The sequence below is a fragment of the Chinchilla lanigera genome, unplaced genomic scaffold, assembly GCF_000276665.1.
Source record: "Chinchilla lanigera isolate Chin_1 unplaced genomic scaffold, ChiLan1.0 scaffold00012, whole genome shotgun sequence".
Lineage (NCBI taxonomy): Eukaryota > Metazoa > Chordata > Mammalia > Rodentia > Chinchillidae > Chinchilla > Chinchilla lanigera.
In genome coordinates, this window is record NW_004955413.1 from 1,101,541 (window position 1) to 1,110,771 (window position 9,231).

A 9,231-nucleotide genomic window follows, 5' to 3' on the forward strand; every position below is an offset into this window, starting at 1 on the left:
TAAATGTTGGGCTTGGCTCTGGCTCACAGAGTATGTTGGGGACTGCTGAGACCTGACATTTAAAAATCTCCTGCGAGTACAAGTTGCAGGGTGGAAGGTCACTGTGACCTCTCACCCCAGGGGCTGGTGGGCTCTGCTGCTGCAGACAGCATGGGGTCAACCTGACCAGAGGGCATAGTGGGTGTGATGGGGCTGGGCAGATGAGCAGTGGCTCACAGCAGGTCAGGAGGAGCTCAGTTGCGTGACGAGGGACTGGGGATGGTGTGCTGCATTGGGGCTGCTTTTCCAAGTATGTGTGAGTGTCTGGGTCTGGTCTCCTTGCTTGTTCATTTCTTCACTCATCCATCCATCCATTCATTGAGCAAATACTCAGTATTCCTGGCACATTCTGGGCCCTATGGTGGGAGAAGCACAGGTAAGCCGTGAGCCTGGGCCTCGTAGAGTATGTCTTTTCGTGAGTGTGGGCAGCAAGTGTACACACAAGCTTGGGGCCCCTGATATGCCCCTCTGGCCCTACCTTGGCCCAGGTCACTCACATGGGAGGAGGCAGAAACTTGGGAGGGAGGGAGATCGAGAGGATGTGGGCTCAGCCCTAAAGGAGCATTGCCTATGCAGACAAGCATGGCACATGGCAGAAGCTACAGTCAGTGTGTAGCGAACAGTACCAAAGGAAGTCAGGCTGATCAGCACTGACTTAGTCAATGAGGGGGTGTGGAGAGCTGGCCTGAGATAGGTCAGGGCCTCTCTAGCCTCAGTTTACTTGGTGTGCATGTGTGGAGGAGATGAAGAGGACCCTGTGTGGCCTGTGGGTGTGAGGGCGTCGGTGTGTCCTCAGGGGCCTGCATCTTCTCTCTCCTGCAGGCCACAGGTAGCCCTTAAACAGCACACATCTGAAGTCTGGGCTTCCTGGAGGCTGTGATACAGGAGTCTGTCTGTCTACATTTGGGTAGGGCTCTGTTTGGAGCCCTGAGTCAAAACTATTTTGAAATGCCTCAACTGGGGAGCAGGCAAGGGGCAAGGAAACCCCAGCCTACCCCTGCTAAGAAAGGTACCAGCCAGACCTAGGCCACACCAGGGCGGGTATCACCCCTGGCTGGCTGGGTCCTGATTCCCCGAGTCACCCTGCTTTGCCCCAGATTCTTCATCCTTGAGTTTGATGGTAGCTCAGTCATCTCTGCTGAGATAGCCCTCTGGTTTGGGAAGGGAATTTTCCCTAATGTCGCCAGCTGAGTTCTCCACACTGAGCCCTGGCAGTGCACCCCCAGGCCTTGCATCCCTCTCCCTTGTCACCCCTGCCACACCCTCCTGCCCCTTGCTCAGCCTCAGGGCCGGCTTCCTGTCCTCTTGCTCTCCTGTCTGTCTGGGGAGAGGCTTGCCCTCTGACTCTGCAGTAAGTCTATTTCTGATGCCAACTTCTCCCTCCTGCTCACTGCCACCTGCCAGGCCTGAGCTCTCAGCTACTCCTGCCCAGCCTGCCCACTCTGCTGGAGGCTTCTGAGCATCTCTCCCCTGAATGCCATCCCCTTCAGAGCCAGCACTGTCTTCAGCCATCCCAGAGACCATGCCAGGCCCTTCCCCAGGGACTGTGGTGCCTAGCCTGAGGATGGACCCAGGTCAGGGTTCCTCAATCTCTATTGATTTATTGACATTTGGGGCCAAACAGTTCCTTACTGCAGGGTTCATGCAAGGTTAGCAGCATCCCTGGACTCTCCCCACTGCATGCCAGGGACACTCCCTCCCTCAGCTCTGACAAACAGAGATGTCTGCAGATATTCTGTCACCTCCTGGGGAGCAAAATTGCCTCTGGTGGAGAACCAGTCACTGTCGAACATTGCCTAAGAGCCACACTTCTTTGACATGGAAAAGACTGTGCTAGAAGGCACTGGAACAGGGATCCAGGCCAAACCTTGCAGTTTAAAGGGAATGAGGCCTGGGAAAGCTGCACAGTCGTAGGTCACGCAAGGGAGCCCTGTGATGAGAGAGGTATTTTGGAAAATGCTTCAGGCAGCTCTGTGCAGGCTGGATTGAGAACAGAGGGCCAAGGTAATAGGGCAGTGGGTCACCTAAGCGGAGGCTCAGGGCTGAGGCAAACGCCTTGGCACCTGTCACCTGTCGCCTGTCAGTCAGTGCGAGACACCACTCTCACAGATCTCCCAGGAAGGAGAAGGTGTAGCAGTCTGTACCCAAATGCAGAAGGCAGGGACTTAGCCTCATCTTGTGGCCAGGCACCAACCACCCATTTCCCCTTGGTTTCTTCTTCTTGCCTGAAGTCTCCGCTGAGTTATCTGAAGCTGAAATCGAGGGTTCCTCCCAACAGGAGACCCCAGGACACAGGGTGTGGCAGGGGGGTGTGTGGGGCTGGCCTCGGCATTGAGCATACATTGTAAAGGATGCCCTGGAGCTGCAGGAGGGCCTTGTCAGAGGTGGGGAATGAGTACAAAGGCTTCGAGAGGAACAGAGCACAGAGCAGGCTCGGGAGCAGGCTTCTTGTGATAGGGTCTGACATACCTGTAGGAAGCAGATTTTGTCTGGCTCTCAGCTGGGGGCTGGTGGGACCTAGGGAAGGAAGCAAGAGAGGAAGCAGGTGGGGGGACAGGGTCCTGGCTCCACTGTCCTCATGGTGGAGGGAACTCCTCGATGGTGTCGGGAGGCTCATGGATGAAACTCATCAGAGGTGTACAGTGGGGTGGTGGCCAGCCTGGGAAGGGCTTAACTCTGTCCCCAGGGACTGGTTGCTTCTGCCGAAGGCTGTCCTCTGGGTGAGTCCGGGGACCTAGCGACAGCGTAGGGGTCACCCTGCAGCTCCAGGCTCCTTTCTCCACTTGTTCAAGCACCTCTTGCAGTGGGGTTTTCACCTACTCCTTCTGGGTCTGGCTTTTATAGCCATAAATCTTCAGCCTGAAGAATGTGCATTTTCCAGGCTATGATTAATGAAAGAAAAATTGAGACAGTAGCGTAGAAACTGACAAAACTTGAAGAAAGTCAGTGACAAGTTGGATGCCAATTTCAGCGTTGTGGGTGAACCCAAAGAGCTTCTGAACCAGGCTTGGGGGGTCACTTAGTGGTCACAGAAGGTCGTGGCACCCACTTTCCTTATACTGCTTTGTAAGTCAGCTGGGTGTATGCACTAGTGGTCTGCAGTGCTGTTCTTCAGGCACTTTTAACCTAGTTCCACCCGAGGCTGCCCCAAGGTAGAGGAGGTGCATGACCACTCTGTGCCGCATGAGGACCCAGCAGGCGCTTGATTTACCTGATTGCCCCCATCTCCTTGAACCATTTCTGGTTTCCTACTCCATGCAAATATCTCCCACTATTTCTTTTTCTCATGCGTGGTCTGGGGGGAGGGCCACCATTCTGTTTCTACATTAATCAAAATCTTACTCATTCCTCAGAGCCCAGCAAGCCTTTTCAGCATGCCGTATCTTGCACTGGACCTTTTCTCACTGTCCTTCCTAATGGTGTGCTGTGGTGTCTGCCATGCCCACTACCCTCTCCTCCTCTCTCTCCAGGGGTCTCCTCTTAGGACTACGGCTGCAGTGATGTATGGGAAACAAGTCAGACTGTGCCACTATCCTGCCTTGGGACAATCTGGACATTTTCCTACCTGCAGGCCCTCTTTCCGCTGTTCCCAGTGAGTGTCGTCTTATTTGGCCTGTTGTGGCCACACTGCCACTTGGCTGGTCAGGTTCCTTCTGCCTCTAGGCTTTTGTGCCTGCTGTACTCCTATTCAGAGCACCCCTAAATATTTGTGAAGTTCTTGTCCCTCGTCCACACTACCTTTTCCAGGAGGTTCTCCCTGTCTCGGGGTACTTTCTAACCTGTGCACGCCCTCAGTGTTTCTCCTGCGTCAGCACCTGAAGTTCTGTTAGCGCTCCCTCCCGTCATGTTGGCCTCCCCACGAGATCCTCTTCATGAAGGCAGAATCTTTGCTGGCTATTCACCATGGTCTCCCTGTGTGCCAGGCAGTGTCCCCAAGGAGATGTAGTCCTCCTCTGAGATGCCAGGACCCTCTCTGCCCAGTTGCTTGGCCTCATCTCAGCCCGGCACATCTGTGTGTCCTCCCTGAGTACAGCAGCTGGAGAGGAGGGGCTATGTTCACATCATAGCCACCCTCATTTATGTGGCACCAGCATATTGCCAGGGTGGAGTGAATGCTGTGTTTCATTTCCTTGTCCATCTAGAACAGAGGCTCTTGGAAGGCAGGTCTCTAAAGTAGCTATAGCTGCTCTGTCACTGGTTGCTGCATGCTGTAGATATTAAATAAATACTGGTGGACTGATTGGCTTCTCAGATGCAACATACTTCCCCCAAGCCAATGGAGGGAGTAGGGCAGTGTCCACTATATGGAGCATAAAATAGGCAGATGTGGGGCTGGAACCAGTGAAAGAGGAGCTTTCCTAGGGGGAGCAGCTGGCCCCATCAGTGCCCAGGGTGCTGGGAGGAGAGTTGGCTGCAGGCCCCTCATGCTGGCAGCTGGCCAGGGCAGCCATGGCCTCCCTACCCTGTACCACCACCAGCCCCTCCACCAGCCCCATTCATGCTCCTCTTTCTCTGCCTATAGGCTTTGTTCTTCAGCCTCCTGGGACAGGGGCAATGGGGTGCAGCCACCAGAAGTTCTGGCCCCCAGAAAGCAAGCTCTGCATTCCCTTCTGCTCCCCAAAACCAGTCCTAACTTGCTTACCATATCTCCTTCTCTCCCTCCCTCCTCTCCCTCCTTCCCTCCCTCCTTCTACAACCTTCAACCTAAACCTCTCCCTCCCTCCTTCTGCAACCTTCAACCTAAACATTGGGCCTTTTCTTTGTAGCTACCTCCTTGTGTCTTGTACCTTCCGCATATTTGCTGTGGGTTTTAGTCTCTGATGGCTTACCATGATCCTGTGAGGCTCATGAAGTGGCTCTACTCCTGTTCATCAGATGGGGAGACAGAGGAACAAAGAGGTGGAGAATTTGTCATGATCACCTGCTTTGGGTCTGAGGCCCAGCTCTCACCTTTGTGGTTCCAGGGCTGGGGTAAGGAATGTGCACTCTTCTAGGTTCCAGGTGCTGGAGGTGAGAGCAGCACTGGTGTAACAGTTCTCCTTTCTCTTCAGCTCTGTGGCTGTGGGCTGCTTGAAGTAAGCATCTGGCTCTCCATGTCCCAGGGCAACTTTGCCACCTTCTCCCCCAGCCTCCCCTTGCTCTCTGTGGCCAACCGCATCTTTGCCATTGGCACCATTGTTATGGTGACCAGTTTCTTGGCTGTCTAGGGCCAAAGAAAACAAGCGCCTCCTGTTCATTATGAGTTGGACTCTAATCCCACCCTAGGAGACTCTGCATTGCACCGTGTGTGGGTTGGTGAGGCAGGCAAAGCCTAGACCACCAGTCACCATAGGCCCAACCCTAGCCCAAGGCAGTCACTCTAAAATGTTGTAGGCTTGACCTCATCCCAGCCACACTATCCCTCTGGGTTACCCCAGGAGTAGTGGCCCTTCTCAGGCCTGGAAAGCCCTGCCACATCCTGCCTGTACCCTGCCCTCGCCATCCTTCATTTGTGCTGTTCCTGGCTATTGCCACTACCCTGTGCCCATGCCTGGACCTTTTCTTCCTAGTTTTTCATTGTCTTGTTGATCATCCTCCTCACAGAACTGATCTTGCTCATCCTCTTCCTTGTCTATGTGGACAAGGTAAGCTTTACAGCAAGGGAACAGTGGATGGGAACGTGGCCCTGGGGTTGGGCCAAGAAAAGGCAAGTTCTTTCCTAGACCAGAAGACAGCCTTGGCAAGCAGTCGCATAGAGAAAAGAACATGAGGTTGGGAGAGTTAGGAAGGCCAACAGGAATGACCCTGGTGGAAGGTTTTGGTGGTGGCAGCATGAAGAAAGCACATTTGGGGGTAGGGAGTTTGTTACATTGTGCATCTTAGAAAATGGGATGCCTGAATTACACAGCAATTGCCTTGGTGAGCTCCCCATCCCTGGAATTGTGTGTAACAACCATCTACAGGGGAGATTCAGACCTCACTAGTGCTTGGCTGCTACCTTTGGATGATCTAAAAGTGACCCATTTGGAACAAGAAGGGCCTTTCCCAGCCACCCTGACTGGGTAAGCCTGACAGTAAGGGGAAGCTGCATTCCTTCTTGCTGACTTTCAAGGACAGGTCACACCTGCTGCTCCTAAGAAGATGACCTGAGCAGCCCCAGCCTTCTTACCAGCTAGACCACTTGCAACCACATGAGACTCTTTTGAATGACTATAGAGGATGCCCAACCATGTTCTTGGCCGTTCAGAACTAGCCTGCCTGGGCTCCCCTGCTGCCTGGAATTATATATAATGTGTCCCTGGTGGCCAGGCCATACAGACAGCAAGAGGCATCAGCAAGACTCCAAACCACAAGTCTTCAGTTCTGTACTTGTGAAAGGGAAGAGAAATAACCTTATTGAGAAATTGCTCTGTGAGGCCCTGTGCTTGGCTGTTCATAAGAATTGCTTCTTTTTATTCTCACAAAATCCTCACGAGGTGTAGAACTTATTATTCCAGTATCACAAGGGGGACAGAGATGAGAGAGCAGCCACATTGCTTGTTTGTGAGAGGTGAATGTAGGGGCAGAGGTCTCTCTTCCTCTCCATCCCAGAGCGTCTGCAGGAGCGTGGCCTGTAGGGAAGGTGTGGGAGGGCACAGCAGCCAGCAACACAGTGCCCCTGGGGCAAGACTGGCAGGAGGTGATCTGTCTCTTCTGCTTGGCAGGACTACCGCTCGCTGTAAGAGTTTAGCTGTGCCACAGGCAGGAGCAATAGTGCAAATTACAGCCAGAAGCCAGGGTGGCCCCACCCATCTCCACTTGGGCCCATTGATCTCCTGCACAATCAGGAGGTGCTCTTGTTAGAGTCCTCACTGCTGGCCAAGGTGGTGGAGGAAGCCACACTGTGGGCCCAGTGACCTGCAGCACTGACCTCACCCATGCAGGTAAATGAGAATGCCAAACAGGACCTGAAAGAAGGGCTGCTTCTCTACAACACCGAGAACAACGTGGGGCTCCAGAATGCCTGGGACGTTATCCAGGCCAAGGGGAGTCACTGGACCTCTGGGATTTTAACCAGGAGTGGAGATCAGCCCCAGGGGTACTCACAAGAGAGGAACAAGTTGGTGACAGGAGGCTATGAGACCCGACGCTGGAGTAGCCTGTGGAGGGGGCTGTAGGGTGGGTGAGAATCAGAGAGGAGAGTAGGTGGGTCCTCCCAGACCTGCTGTCAGGAGGCAGCAGGCAGTGCACCTGGCAGCCACCTGGGATGCAAGTGCGGTGACAGTCTGAGGGGTAGCACACTGCTCTCTCCCCACCTGGTCCCGAGGAAGGACCAGTCATTCATCTCCCAAAGAAGGGAAAAGAAGGCCCCTGTCTCCTGCCCTGAGCTCCAGGGTGGTTGCCTCAGAGACTGGGCTTGGCATCTGCGGGGAGGCCTGGGAGCCTTCGTGAGGCTGACCAAGCCTTTCCATCTTGCCTGGCAGATGCAGTGCTGTGGCATCACTGACTAAACAGACTGGCACCTAGTGCTGGGGGAGAGCACAGCCTGAATGTTGCTGCATGGAGAACTCCCAGGGGTGTGGGCATTACCCCTGTGTGGGAAACAGGGAGTCTGGGTGTTGTTACCTGGTTCTGTAAGCGTTGGCCTGGCCAGATGAGAGCTGTTGAGGATGTGGCTCACTGCGGAGGACGGGGAGAGGGTCCTGAAGCCAAGAGGTTGGCGGCATTCATACATGTGTCCATACATGTGCATGTATGCTCATGTGTGTGTGTGTCTGAGTGCACACTGGACCCACAATTGGGAGTCTGAGGGACTGTGTGGGGTCTGTGGCTGTGCAGCTGGCCTTGAGGGTGAACCTTGGAGGGGTCTGAGTGCAGGGAGGAGCAGGGCAGAAGGTCAGTGGAGGCTGGGGTAGGCTGGAGGAATCACAGTCATGCTGTGGCTCACTCTCTGGGGCTGCTATGAGAAGGTAAAGATGTAGTTTGATGAGAATAAGCATGTGCTTGTCACAGTTTATCCTCATCATGAAAGCACAGAGGGGCATCTCACGGAAAGCCAGAGGAGAAAAGAGAGGCAGAGAGGCTCCCCAGCCTGTCCGTGCCTGCTGGGGTATCTGGGACCCACCTAGAGCTTTCAGGCCTAGCAGCCAAGGCTACCGTCACATCACACCTCTGGTGTGAGATGGCTCCCAGCAAGCAGATGGTGCTAGACTGAGGGGTCTGGCAGGTGCAGGTGCCACTAAGTGCCTTTCCGCAGCTCTCCAGCCTCTGTCTGTGCCTAAGAAGGCACGTGCTGCCTCTCTGCTCACTGCCAGAGAGCTTGAGCATGGAGCATGCTCAGTGTGGTGATGGGAAGCCACGGCCAGCCTCTCTCTGCCTACAGCACATCTCTGGATCCCCACCTCTTTTCAAGGTTCAGATTGAGGAGCAGAAACAAGCACCAGTATTGTCCAGAACACATGTCCAAAACCAAATGTGCCAGAAATGAACAGGAACAACTCAGCTCGATTTCCCACGATCCCTGCCTCCTCACTCCAAGCCCTCCTGGGGCAGGCTTACACCAGGCCTCTGCAGTGTCTGCCGCCAAGGCAGCCATGGGGAGGGTCCATGGTGTTCCAGGCACACAGCTCTGCCTGTGTGTGACTTCAGGGTGCACCATCTCCTGTCCGTTGCGCTTTCCCAGCACCCCGTGGCTATGCCACTCACACCAGGGGCCAGATCACAGCCAAGATTTGAGAGGCTAAGGAAGGGCTGGGGCTGCCACAGCAGCCATGTAAGACCCTGCTCTTTGTCTTTCAGATCCTGAGCACGGCCTTCTCCATGATCCTGTTCCAGCACATACACCAGACGGGGAAGAAGTATGACGCATGAGCAGGCCGGCGGAGACAATGGACACTGGAGGGAAAAGGGCTGAGAGCTCAGTGCCTCCTGCCTGCACCCTTGTCTTGGTTACTTTTCTCTCGTTGCTGGGACAAAATACCTGACCCCCAAAATTAAGGAAGAAAAGGTTTATTTTGCTTACAGTTTGTGGAGGTTTTAGTTCATACTTGGCAGGTTACAAGGCAGAGTGGCACATGGCAGAGGGCTACAGCTCATGGCCGCAGAACACAACAAAAACAACAAAAACACAAAAGGGAGGAATGGCCGCAAGCATCTTCTTCCTCTCCCTTACATATGCAAACTATCCACCCCAGGGCGGGTGTAGCTCTCACACCCATAATCAATCAAACTCCA

The 9,231-nt window shown here is 54.2% G+C and overlaps 1 pseudogene; it reads left to right on the top strand.

Annotated features, from left to right (window-relative positions):
- Window positions 1-397: 397 nt before the first annotated feature.
- On the top strand, window positions 398-8,989 carry LOC102013815 (annotated as a pseudogene).
- Window positions 8,990-9,231: the final 242 nt, after the last annotated feature.